This window comes from Coptis chinensis, chromosome 4 (assembly GCF_015680905.1).
Source record: "Coptis chinensis isolate HL-2020 chromosome 4, ASM1568090v1, whole genome shotgun sequence".
Lineage (NCBI taxonomy): Eukaryota > Viridiplantae > Streptophyta > Magnoliopsida > Ranunculales > Ranunculaceae > Coptis > Coptis chinensis.
The window spans coordinates 103,112,936-103,127,757 of NC_141459.1; the positions used below are offsets into that span (position 1 = coordinate 103,112,936).

General features: G+C 42.0%; 1 pseudogene; it reads left to right on the forward strand.

Moving 5' to 3' along the window:
- Positions 1 to 12,831: 12,831 nt before the first annotated feature.
- On the forward strand, positions 12,832 to 14,108 carry LOC147506457 (COP9 signalosome complex subunit 6 pseudogene; annotated as a pseudogene).
- Positions 14,109 to 14,822: the final 714 nt, after the last annotated feature.

Consider the following 14,822-nt stretch of genomic DNA (forward strand, 5'->3'; position numbering starts at 1 on the left):
TCATACTCCCCGTCTCCGTTGGGTCTAGGGAGGACAAAGTTAGCTTCAACACGCGTTTCAACGTTTTAGATGTCCAGTCGTCCTACAATGCCATCCTAGGACGTCGCTAGATCCATCAGATGCAAGCAATACCATCAACATTCCATCAAGTACTCCACTTTCCGGCCCCAGAGGTCTCATGGAGCTTCGCAGCAACCAGCTCGAGGCTCACCATTGCAATCAGATCCTCTCAGGCAAACAAGCTCGCTGGGGCTTCAGTTCACCCCAGCCCATGTTAATCCACCGGTCCGGATCCTAGAAGTCGCACTAGCCCCTGTTATCATGACCATAGAGGTCGCATTAACCCCTGTTGTCATAACCACAGAGGTCGCTTCAACTCCTGTTGCAAAGATCTCCAGTCCCCAGATCGACAAAGCATCACCTGCAACCTACTCCAAAGTCGCTTCAGCTTCAAAAGCACCAGTTCAGACTGAAGAAAAGGAAAAAGTGAACTTAGGAACAGAAGATGATCCTAAGTTTGTCTATATAGGGGCTAACCTTGACCCTACACTCAAGGCCCACCTTGTAAACTTTTTATCAATGAATAAAGACGTTTTCCCTTGGTCGTACATCGATATGCCTGGTATAAATCCTAGTATTGCATGTCATAGGTTAAATGTCAACCCTAATACTAGGCCAATTTGCCAGCGACCTAGGAAGCTATCCCTGAGATTTCAAAAAGGCAATCAATGATGAGATCGACAAACTCAAACAAGTCGGCTTCATCCGGAAGGTCGATTACCCAGAGTGGACTGCTAACATAGTAGCAATCCCAAAAAAGAATGGCACAGTTCGCCTCTGCGTTGACTTCACCAATGTCAAGCAAGAAACACCTAAATATAGCTTCCCTTTACTTCGAATCGACCGACTTGTGGACCAGACTTGTGGCCACGAGCTCTTGTCATTCATGGATGCATACAATGGGTTAGAACAAGGAATCTACTGCTACAACGTCCTCTCGTTCGGCCTCAAGAACGCTGGAGCGACCTATCAACGGCTCATCACTAACATGTTCCAGGACATGTTAGGTGACATCATGGAAGTCTACATAGACTACATGGTGGTCAAGAGCAAGAAAGCGGTTGACCACCTCACTCACCTTGAGCAGGCGTTCTCCAGATTGCGCCGAACTCAAATGAAGCTGAATCCAGAAAAATGCCTTTTTGGAGCGTCCTCTGGGAAATTTCTAGGATATCAGGTATCACAACGAGGGATCGAGGCCAATCCATACCAGATCCGAGCGTTCTTGGAAATGCCCGATCCAAAGACAAAGAAGCAAATACATAAACTATCAGGAATGGTTGCAGCGTTCAACCGATTCATATCAAGGATGTTAGACAAGTGCATACCTTTCCTGCAGCTTCTCAAAAAAAGGGAATAGTTCTCATGGAGCGACCAATGCCACCAAGCGTTCTCTACTCTCAAAGAGTACTTGACAACACCGCCCGTCCTAGCAAAACCAACAAATGGTGAAACGTTGGGGCTTTACCTTGTAGTGTCTGACTTTGCTATCAGTTCAATTTTCTTCAAAGAGGACAACAACTCAGAGAAGTCGATCTACTTCACAAGTAAGACGTTAACACCAGCTGAAAAAGAACTACTCTTACATTGAAAGAGCAGTACTCACATTGCTATACTTTGCAAGGAAGTTCAGGTCTTATTTTCAAGCACATCCAATCAAAGTACTCACCGACCTCCCCACTAAAGAAGATCCTTCTCAGAGACAACAAGACAACTCGCATGGTGGCCTAGGCAGAGGAGCTCGGAGAACATCACATCAAGTTCGTCCCGTGAACTTGCCAGAAAGGACAGGTCGTTGCTGACTTCCTAGCAGACTTTCCTGTGGACGACCTGAACTGGGAACCAGAAACAGATATCATATCCACCAAATATCCCGACAAGTCAGCCTAGTCGCTTTTTGTAGATGGTTCTAGCAATCCCAGAGGAAGCGGGATAGAGTCATTCTAGTGTCTCCAGATGGCACTATGATTGAGAAAGCAGTTCGCATCGATTTCATGACCCCTAACAACGAAGCGGAGTACGAAGCCTTAATTATGGGACTGACTCGTATGGTGTTACAGCTCGGTGTGCAGGAACTTAAAGTATTTAGTAACTCACAACTGGTTGTTCGCCAGATTGCTAAAGAGTACACTACCCATGAAGGTAACCTTTCTAAATACCTTTAAATTGTTTATCAGTTACTTCCTTCTTTTAAGACAGCCACCATACATTACTTCTTGCGTGACAAGAATCGCCACGCGGACAATTTAGCCTATCTCGCTATTCAGACACCAAATCAAAACCCCCAAGACAGCTTACTCATCGGCAATCGATCGACTTCGCTTTTACATGTTGAGCACATCTTGGAAGTCACCGACCTATGCCCACTCTCTAACATTCAGATGAGTCAAACATTAATGCAACCCATTATAGAGTTCATCCAACATGGAACAATCCCAAAAGACCATGCCAAAGCCAAACAAGTTCAATATCAGGCACGTCGCTATTGCCTGGTAAACAACAAACTCTTCAGAAAGTCTGTTGGCGGTCCACACCTGAGATGCATCAGCCCTAGAACAAGGCCAGATGATCTTTGCAGAGATCCATGAGGGAGAATGCAGAAACCATGCTGGAGGTCGCTCCTTGGCTCACAAAGTGATCTCCCAAGGCTATTTTTGGCCACGAATGCAGATCGATGCCAAAAAGTAAGTCCCGAAATGCATCAAATGCCAAACATTTGGCCACAATATCATCCAGCCAGCTCGTGAATTAATCAACATCACCATCCCTTGGCCATTTCACATGTGGGGCTTGGATATCATGGGTACATTCATCCCACAAAAAAGCACTGGCTTTCAATTTGTCTTGGCAGCAACTGATTACTTCACTAAGTGGGTCGAAGCGATCCCCTTTGCTCACATCAAAGAATCACATGTTAGAAACTTCATCTAGACACACATCATCACCAGATTTGGCCTACCCCACACACTGGTGATGGACAATGGATCCTAGTTCAAAGGAAAAATAGTCAAGAAGTTTCTGGCAAAGTGGAAGGTCGTTCATGCATTCTCCACTCCCCAGTACGCCCAAAGCAATGGCCAAGCAGAGGCTAACAACAAAGCAATTCTGGAAAATTTGAAAAAGAAGATTGAAAAGAACAAGAGCCAATGGCCAAATCAATTGGAGAATATTTTATGGGCTCACCGCACTATAGCTCGCTCTAGCACAGGCGAGTCACCATTCTCACTGTTTTGGTATGGTACGGACCGTTATTCCTACCGAACTGACAGTTACAACGACTCGATCTAAGATCGTTGAATCAGGACATAATGACGCCATTCTCGCTCGAGAGGTCGATTTACTTGAAGAACACCGTGACCTAGCAGCCAACAGAGTGGCAACTTATCATCAGACTCTAAAGACCTCATATAATAAGAGAGTCAATCATCGATCTTTTCAACCTGGCGACTTAGTTCTGAAAAAAACTCAAGATGACTCTAAACTGGCACCAACATGGGAAGGCCCTTACATAGTGGAACGAGTCATCGGCAATGGAGCATACTGGATCAAGACCCAAGAGGGAAAAACATTACCATGTCCTTGGAACACTTATTTGTTAAAGAAATTTTATCAATAAAAGTGTCATGTGTTGAAATCCACACTCTTATGTACTGGCAAATTATGTATACTTTACTTATGCATATCAATACCACCTGCTCCATCCAAGTCGCACCAACAGACGCGGAACTCACTCTGAACGAGCCACCAACATATACGAACTAAAAACACTCTCATGAGTTCAAACATTCCCAAGCACATAACACGCTCTATTGAGCTCATAGGCTCCATAGCCTCTCCAATTCTCACTAGTTGAGGACCTACAACTCTAGGATCAACTACGTGAGAACGCTCTCTACGAGCAGCATGCTTTCTTAAGCTAACACGCTCTCTTGAGCTCGTAGGCTCCATAGCCTCTCCAATTTTCACTAGTTGAGGACCTACAACTCTAGAATCAACTACATGAGAACGCTTTCTACGAGCAGCACGCTTTTATAAGCTCAAACGCTCTCGACGAGTAGCACGTTTCCATAAGCTAAAACGCTCTCTACGAGCAGCACGCTTTCATAAGCTAACACGCTCTCTACGAGCAGCACACTTTTATAAGCTAAAACGCTCTCTACGAGCAGCACGCTTTCTTAAGCTAACACGCTCTCTTGAGCCCATAGGCTCCATAGCCTCTCCAATTCTTTCTAGTTATTGACCTACAACTCTAGGATCAACTCAAACGCCTCTATGAGAACGCTTTCTTAAGCTAAATCTTAGGCTTCTTAGCCTCCTCATACCTTATTTATTGTAGACCTACAACCCTAGGTTGCAACGATAAGATGACAAACCATATGTACAAGCAGATGGACATAAATAACTACATGCATTCCATATCATCCATAATTTGAACTGCCTGAACAAACTCAAGAAACCAGTTCACAAATGCACCGATCTGCTGGGCCTACCCAGAAATCCAGATCGGTCTGCTAACAACTTTTGAAACTGTCGAACTGCCACTCACGTGGAAACTAGTTCGTTCTGTATCTGCGTAAGCATAAAGAAAGGCAAACTGCCTAGGCAAGCCTAGGAAACCAATTCTAGTGTTATTACATCTCTTACTGAGATAGGAACAGACAAGACATCCAAAAGAATTCAACACTTACATTCAAGAAGCAAATCCACTAGACATAATCAAGCACCATAAACAAGATGTTTATCCTCAGCAGGCATGACAGGAGCAGCACTGGTAGAAGCAAGGTTTCTCGTATCTCTGGGTACGACAAGCACACTCGTACCCAGATCCCCACGATCGTGCTCCTCCTTCAGCTGAAAGTACTCCTCCTCCAACATGGCATAATCTTCACATACTCGGTCATATACGCCCTGTGCTTGTCGTGCAACTGCCTGACAATTCTTAACATACTCAGTTACTACAGCCAGCTTTTCCTGCAAATCAATCATGGAACTTACCAAGACTTTCCTCTCATTAACAGTGTCCTGATGTCTTTTCCTTATAGCCTTCAACTTCTTCTTGTTAGTCTCCCATGCAGCCCGTATGCATACCAACTCAGCCTTATCACTTTCACCATTGTCAGTACGTTGAACAATATCTTTCAACTTATCATACCCAATAAGGAACTACAAATAAAACACCAATGTTAGATTCGCCAATCAAATGACAAGAAACCAAACCAGATGAAGACTCACCAAACAACAAGCCTTATCCATGGTCCCCAAAATTGTCCCCATATATTCGTCTTCAAGCTTTGCTTTATCACCATTCAATACAATTCCTTCCAGAAGGCAGGTCGCTATGGGTGCCGAGTGGAAGCTACAGTCAGAACGTTTGATCATACGCTTTTTCCCCGTCCTCCCAACGTAGAAGAACTCGCTCCCCACGTCACCAACACGCTGCGCAGAGTTTTCACCAGCAGCACTTCAGCCCTAACCCAGGTCGCTATGTTCCTCAGCAGTCAAGTCGGCCCCATCCCTACGAATAGGGGACCTGAACACTATGCATCCAGTTTGCTTGCGCGACCCGGTAGCAAAGCGACCTTCAGCTTTAGCCCGTTTGCTACTCTTGGAGTCAGAAGCCACAGCCTTCTGTTTGCCATGATCGCATTAGCGATATGGCACGAATTATATATCGTCCATCACTAGTGGGAGGATTCCTCCCCCTCCATTATTAGAAGCATCTCCACGTCGTCTGGCCATTGGATATGTTAAGAGACAACTCAACGATCAACAAGGTTGTAAAACATAAAGAAAAAAACAATGAAGGACACCTAACTGAAATGATCAAAAAGCTAGCACAAAACCCTGGGAGAGTTACTCGAAGAAGATATAGAACAAATGCCCTTCAACTTCTTGCAACAGTTCAGTTTACATTCAAATGGCGCCCCTTCCCAAGACATACCATAGATGGTTGCCATAAATACATCAAAACGCCAAAAGACGCGCCACCTAGCGAATACCATTTTTGCATCTCCAACTATTCGTATTCTCACACGTGCCACGCACGTGCTAAAGTCCTCCGATATGGACAACGCTCCATACGCACAAGACGTTCTCCGACTTCCCATTATTTAATGCATTCGGAACCTACAATGCTAAGACTGACTAAAAACTAGGACGCTTGCTCAGACTCACAGGCTACTTAGCCTCATCCACTCTTACTAGAGGTTGTATACACAGCCAGACAATTACAACAATATCAGGAATATCACATTCAAAACATCAAGAAATTGAGCAAAAAGAATAAACATATACATTTCATAAAGACAAAAGAACGAACTGCCTGAACAAACTCAGGCACCAGTTCGTCTACTAACCGAGCTACTGAGTATACTCAGGAAATCCAACTCGGTCAGCCAACATTCATCACACCACAAGCTCCCCAGAACAATCTAGGAAGCCAGGTAGTTTGTAGTACAACAAAGACAAACTTACTAATTAAGACGAACTGCCCAGCAGAAACCAGTTCTATTGTTTCAAGCCCAATGGCCATACCAAAGCAATTACATATACAAGACATTTCTAAACAAGATGATCAAAACCTTCACTTTGAAGCGGAGCCAGCACTTGAAGAGAGGCAAGGTCTATGGAGGTCGCATTGCGGTGAAGTCAACAATGGCCGTTTCGGGCCACCCCCTACCTCGCGGCGATCGGTAGAGGCGAATGAGGAGGAGCTACTTCATGAACATTACTAGCATCTCCGAGCGAGTCGTTCCCTCGACCACCCAAAGCCCCACGTTCATGTTCCTCCTGTAACTCCTCATATTTTTTCTCCAGATCCTCTACCTCAAGACACATGTCATCATATGCCTCCTTCGCCAGTAGCGTGACCTTTTTGTACTTCTCAGCGAAGTCATTTGTCGTGGTCAACTTTCTCTTCAGGTCGTCCACCTCATTGACAGCCAACGTCTTCTCCAGAGTCACCGAATTGAGCTGCGCTTTCAAAGCATCTAGTTCTTTCTTCTCAGACTGTTGCACGTCTCGAAGAGACGACAAATCGTCTCTTCAAGGACTCGACATCAATCTTCTCCATCTCAGCGATCTGAGCCCCTGTTTTCAACTTTTGGTACCCAACAATGAACTGCACCAATAAGATCACAACACAACATCATTACCAAGCAACAACATGAAGCAGAACAAAGAAAAACAAACCACAACAAAAGAAGTACTTACCAAGCAGCACGCCTTATCCATTTCCCTCAGGTTCTCTTCCAGCTCCTTCGAATCTAAATCTTTCCTATCACCATCCAGTGTCATCCCCTCCAGTAAACAGGCCGCTACAGGTGCGGACTTGTAGCTACAATCCGACCTCTTAACAAGACGTTTCTTACCAGACACCTCATCTACATACACCAAGTTATGCTCTAGATCATCCGTCCCAGTACTAGCAGAGTGACCCTTCCCAGTCTCCCTAATAGCAGCATTCCCTTTCATCCTACCAGAAGTATCTCTAGCATCCCTGGTCGGAACGACCTCCGTGTTCCCATCACCCAGAACACCAAAGTCGATATGAGGCCTCGACCTAGAGCTACGAACTGCCTTCCCACCAATTCTCCCCCCACCTCCAGATCCCGAGCTACCCCCAAGTGCAGTTTCAGCTACTCTTGCGACCTTGGCATCCCTTGACTCAGGCTCATCACCCTTTCTCTTCAGCAAGCGACTCCACTCATGCGGAACAATGGAGATGTCGTCCAGATCGTAGGTGCGCTCATGCCCTCCCCACTCCAACTCAGAGCCTCCGACACCACCGGCGGTCGTTTCGACCCGACGGTTTCGATTCCTCTCTTCCCTCGTCACCAGTTCGTCATTCCTCCTCTCCATCACTGATTCACTAGAAGCTTCACGAATAACCAGGCCCCGAGCCCTTTGCTTCTGGCTTTTCCTATTCTCCCTGATAGCACGACCTCCTCTTTCTACAAAGTAACTCGCTACTTCAGGTAGTTTCCCTTTCTTTTGAGCTCGCGTAAGTTTCGCAAAGGCTTCGATCACCCCACGATTGGTTCACCTTCTGATAACGACCTCTGCAAAAACAGCAAAGAAGCAGTTCAAATACAAAATCAACAGACACAACATCAAACCAATAAGACAATACACTAGTACCCACTAGAAAAGTCACAAATCCTAGTGTTCACAACAAATCCTCCAGCACAGAAGTTTCCAACTAATAGCAACGGCCTCCTCTCCCAAGCCTTATTGCTCACACCATCCAGAACGCTAGACTTTCTCATTCGTGTTTGCAAGCTAAAGTGAAAAGCGCTAAATCGCTTTACAGAGAAGTGCTCAATAATGTCAGCAACCTCTATATGATATTCACTGCTCGCGTTCAACAAGTTGAACACCCTAAGCAGCCGCCAAGTATTACCCACGAATTGACAGAGGCGCTTTCCCACAAAAGTTCAAAAATGCACAAGCTAGCTTCGAGAACGGCATCCTCATACCAGCCCTCAGCTGCCCCTTGCAGACTATTATCCCGTAGTTCGATGGGTTGTACTTCTCACTAAACAACTTTATGTTCTGTCCTGGTTCCTGTATCTCCAGGTCGCTTTACATTTATCCCGTAAGCTTATCTCAGATCGGAGAACACCCTCACCGCACGTTTGTCTACAATCCTAGGGGGCAACCCACTAGAAGACGATCCTCATCATCGCCTAAAGTGCTAGCTACAGCAACCACAGACTCAGATCGTGCATCATCCTCTTCACCCCTGACCTTATCCTCATCATCATTTTCACTCTCACACCTCACCGACTTTTCTCTATCTTCCTCATACTCACCACAACTTAAAGATACTTCTCGAATCTCTTCAGATCGAGTATCATCAGAGTCAGACATCTCCGTTTTCTTAGCAAATACCAAACCTAAACAACAAAAGCTAAAGCCGACCTAACAACTGAACAAAACAAGCAACAGCAGAAGAAAAATGAAGAGCAACAATGACAGAAACACTAACCTAAAGAGTTTTAGTCTCTGCGTTTTCTGGAAACGAAACAAGAAATGTCTTTTTAGATCTCCAAAAGTTGTTTTATACAACTAACCCTCCAGTTCCCAATGCATCATGATTGCACCCTAAAACCCTAACCCACACGACTACCAAAGAGCTGTCTTGTCTTTTCAAATCCTAAAAAAATGGGCGGCGCATTTTCTCCTCAACTGCTCAAATTCTCCCACGTGCCCATCATGTGCCTGCTAAATTTCACACCAGTTCATTATACCACAGCATAACGATCTCTCCAGAACGACGAATATTTCTGTCCACAAACGTTCTCTATCTCACTTTTGCCAGACATGCGCTACCATTCTTTCTCAGCAGATCGCTTCTCTATATAAAGCAACCTACTAAGATGGGGCTGTGTAAGAGAGTAATATTCACATCTAATGAATATCAAGCACGCATCCAGCATAAGCAGGGATCCTTACCGACCTCATGTCATTGTCCTCCAAGGTCGCTTCATAAGCAGCTCGCCTCATGTAGCTCTTTCAACTCGCTCCAGAGTAACGCAGGTCGAACAGATGACCTCAAGCAAAACGCTTCACCTGATGACACCATCCCTTATCCAGATGCAATCATTACCAGGGCCATACCTGTACTACCAATCACCATAATATACGAACCACTACAACCACTCCCCATCATCACAGAATTCCTACCAAAACCAACCTAACATTCATCCTTGATCTCAACCACACATCTGTACATGTTAGTACACGTGTCTCACGCAGACCTTCACGCCCATGGCTATAAATACTACCTACATGAACTACGTCAGACTTGATTCAACTCTCCTCCCATAAGTGAGAGCTTGATACGTAGGCAGTTCGCTCAACAACAAACTCGGTCTTTCCCATCTCCAAACCCATTTCCCCATAAACACATTTGTAAGGCAGAACTAAAACACACCTTTACACCAGCCATGTTAAAACTATTCTCCCGAGACAACTTTGGAGCCATTTTCGTATTAAATTATACCTAAACAAACGGAGGTATAGGACAAAAAGAATAAATTATGGTTGGCTAAACAAGGCTAAAACATAAAAGCCATTCAAATCGGATTTCGATGCCGTTTTAGAAGTTAATCGATTTTAGGCCCCATATAGGCCCATACAAACCCTGCCCCATTGATAGTCCTACATTGATATATCGTGTGGCATTTTGCAATCCATCCCATTTTTTTTTTAATTTAACAACAACGAAATTTCACAGGAAAACTGACCCAGGCCAGTCACGTAATGTGGAAGTGGATAAATTAGTTATTGGGATTTGTAATTGTTTTATTATCTTTTTTACTCTTATATAACTACAAAATTAAATATTTTCACTAAAAGTAATGGAGTTCGATTATAACTACCTGCTTTGCATTTTCAAATGCATATGTATCACAAATTAAAACCACACTCACGTAATAAACTTATTTTAAAATACATATATAATGCATTTTAAAATGTAGTTGGATTTCTGCATTTTAAAATGTTCACAGATACAAAATGTATTTTATTATGCAAGGTTCGACAATGCAATGAGTTAGGTTATAAAGGGTTAGGGTTTAGTGTCTTGAGGTTTAGGGTTTATGCTTAGGGTTTAGTGTCTAAAGGTTATTAGGGTTTAGGTTTAGGGTCTAGTTTATTTTGATTCAAAGTATATGGTTTAGGCTCAGGGTCTAGTTATAGGGATTTAGGGTTTAGCGTTTAGAGGTTTAGGGTTTATGTTTAGGGTTTAGTGTCTAAAGGCTTTTAGAGTTTAAGCTTACGATCTAGTTTATTGAGATTTAGAGTTTATGGTTTAGGCTTAGGGTCTAGTTATAGGGATTTGGGGTTTAGGGTTTATATTTAGGGTTTAGTGTCTAAAGGTTTTTAGAGTTTAGGCTTAGGGTCTAGTTTATTGAGATTTAGAGTTTAGTGTTTGGGGTTTGGGGTTTAGGTTTAGGATCTAGTGTCAAAGGCCTATGGGAGACATAATACTTTTAGTTTTTACACTATATGCATTTTAAAATGCAAAGTAGCCAAGTAGGTGATTATAAGTTAATTCTATTGTTTTTAAAATGTTAATCGAGTTAAAATGCATTTTAAAGTGCAACATTTAAATAAATGATTACTGTTAAATTCTATGTTAGTGGTGATGCTAGGAGAGTTGTAACATTGATATATTAGAGAAACCAAGAATAAGATTAGAGATTGATTAGGGTTAAAGAGTTCTTAGGTTGAGAGAATTTACCTAGAGTTACATACTTATACTAACCTAAAACATGATAATAGAAACTACTAGATATGGATGTCCACACTTATAGAAACATGGGACTATCCATATTGGACATATTCTAATAGATTTATTCTAATAATTGATATATTCTAACACTTGATAATTTATTTTACAACTTGGATTACAAAAACAAAAGATAAGAATTTAAATGTAGAACCTGTCTTGAGTTGAAGAACTCGAACAACCGTTGAGACGTTTCGAGTCTAACTTTGCCGGTGTAGTAATGACCTAACCTGAATCTCAAGGTGTACCTCACTACAAACCAAATCATAACACCGGTTTAGGCTTTAGGGGCTTTAGGTTTTTAGGCTTGATTTTAGGGGATGTTTAAGTTTGCCTTGTCATGAAGAGTTCAAAGGCTTTAGGAGTTTAATAAATGCCCTCCATATTCTTTCCCCTATATACTAATGTTTCATTATCCTTATTCCCCTCTCAAGTTGGAATATACAAGGTTGTTGAAACATACAAAGGCTTGTCTATTCCGGGCTTGAACTTGAAACTAAGAAAACTAAATACCAACTTATACAACCAACCAATGCTCACTTCAAAACACAATATTTTATAGTAGAACATGCATCAAACAATTTATAGGGTGGGTCGCTGACTCTGAACTTTTGGAACCGTTTTAATTCCTTTAGGATAGAGGTTTATAATTTCAAACAAACAACTTGATCATGTTCTAGAAACTAAGAAGATGTCAAAACAATACTAGGCCTATGGAGTTAAACTATCTTCCAAAGGCTTGATACTTCAAAAATCTAAATAGGCTTTTTGAGAGTTTTGCCCTTAGAACCATTTTAAAAATTTTTTTTCCTTTTCTTATGGCATGGGCGCCAAGCATGCCTTATAAAGGCAAAATATACTTGAGGGTGCATTTTCTCTGGATGAAAAACAAACTATAATTGAAAACAACATTTGGCGATCGCCTTTAGCGTAAGGCTTAGGATCACATCCAATAGTAACTGTCAAAGGCCCTACAATACTAAGATAGAGATTTTTGGAAGAAGGAGACAGGTTTAAACAATACTTAAACCAATAGATCTTCGATTAAATTCAAGCAAACTTTAAACACTGCAAATTTAAAACTTACTTGCCAAAGAATAATGAGATGAGAGATTTCCAAATATGTCGGTGATTAATGTAAACAATGGAAATTTTAAAACTTCTTGAAAATTTTTCTTCTTGAAACTTGACTTTGAATACTATCTTTTCAAAATTAAATAAACTTGATTTTTTTCTTGGTAAAGGATTCCTCTTCTGCATACCAAGCTCGGGAATAAAGAAGAAAGACTAGATTGATTAGGGTTAAAGAGTTCTTAGGTTGAGAGTCAAAGATTGTTCTCATTTTTAAAACCTTGATAATAGAAACTTTTTAAAACATGGGACTATCCATATTGGACATATTCTAATACTGATTTATTCTAATACTGATATATTCTAACAATTACTTTCAAGCGCATTTTAAAATTCTTGAAATTTTAAGGCCTTGACACGCTTTCTCTTTCAGAAGAATGGCATCAGCTACTACTTCAAGTTCTAGCAGTGGATTGACATTCAAGCTTCATCCACTGGTCATATTGAATATCTCTGATCACTACACTAGAGTGAAATCGCAGTCGCAATTTGGACTTGTTGGCGGCACCAATGGTGCATCAGGCTCAGCTCAGCCTCCAGCACCAAGGGTTTTTGGATGTATCATTGGTATCCAGAAGGGACGTACTGTTGAGATCTTTAACAGCTTTGAGCTCCTCTATGACGAGTCCACAAATTCACTTGACCGTCCTTTTTCAGGAAAAGAAGCAAGAGCTCTGTAAGAAGGTTTTCCCAAACTTCTATATCCTTGGTTGGTATTCGACTGGAAGTGAAACACAGGAGTCAGATATGCAAATTCACAAAGCATTGATGGATATCAATGAAAGCCCACTTTATGTTCTTCTCAATCCTGCAATCAATCATGCACACAAGGATCTTCCTCTGACCATTTATGAAAGTGAATTGCATGTCATAGATGGAATCCCACAGCTAATCTTTGTTCGTTCAAGTTACACTATTGAGACTGTAGAGGCAGAACGGATCTCAGTTGATCATGTGGCACATCTTAAACCATCTGATGGAGGCTCAGCTGCAACTCAACTGGCTGCACATCTTGCAGGCATACATAGCGCCATCAAGATGCTTAATAGCAGAATCAGAGTGCTTCACCATTATCTGCTGGCTATGCAAAAAGGTGATATTCCTTATGAGAACTCATTGGTCAGGCAAGTTTCTAGTCTTGTAAGGAGATTGCCAGCTATCGAGTCTGAGAAGTTTCAAGATGATTTCCTAATGGAATACAATGACACCGTACTGGTAACTTACCTTGCTATGATCACAAACTGTTCGAGCACAATGAATGAACTGGTGGACAAATTCAACACTGCATATGACAGGCATGGCCGGAGGGGAGGGCGCTCTGCATATTTTTAAAAGCTTATTAGAAGGTTTGGGGAGTTCCTGCAGGTGTGTGTTATGCTCCAACCGATGCAGCTTCCCCGTTTTCCTTTTTGTTCAGTCTATGCTACTTATGAGGTTTTATTCAATCAGTCTTAGATGCCTTTGAGATATATTAGCAAATGGATCACTGCAATGATTCAACACAAATTTCAAGAATGTTGTAACCAGAGTTTTAAGTATTTTAAAGGGAAGTGTGATACTTTGATACATTACTTTAGCCTTACAGAATGAATTATCAAACACATTGGTTTTTGGGCAAAGACATCATCTGTCTCGATTGGTCTATTAATATTAGTTTTGCCATCATCTGTTTGTTTTCGTAGAAGTATTGCTATGGGGCATAGTAATTTGTTGTTAATAATCTAAGATACTGGAAGCATTTCTTCCGCCCCTTTCACTTAACAGATGAAAATATACCCTTCCATGTACTTATTAATTGATGTTTGCAGTTTGGAGTCATGGACGCCGCCATGCTTCATCGAGTATATTATATGTTTCTCTGATAACTGTATGTATTTACCACCTATGAACACTCGTGGATAAAATTCCTTGTAGACAGCGCTTGTTCGTAACAATTGAAATCATGTGCTAAAGTTTAGCGCTTGGAAAAATCATGTGCGTGAAGTAGTTTTTGAAACAGAGTTCTCGTGCCAGAAAGAGGACAATACCCTCCTCTAGAAAGGAGGACAAATCATACATTTGAGCTTGCGCCTTTGCGGGCTTGGGTAGGCATGACCTAAGTTGCAGCACCCACGCCTTGCTCATGCCAATTGCATACGCACACACACTTGTTCAGTGTTCTTATGTGTACTAGAACTAGAGCCTATTTGGCTGTTTGCTACATCTCTGCAAGGGATCTCACCACATAAACAGAAAAACACACAACGACAAAGTTTATGATCAAATTTATATTCATTTTAAAACTCAAGAATACAAAATCATAACATGCTCTGGTCTGCCAATTTAGAATACTTGC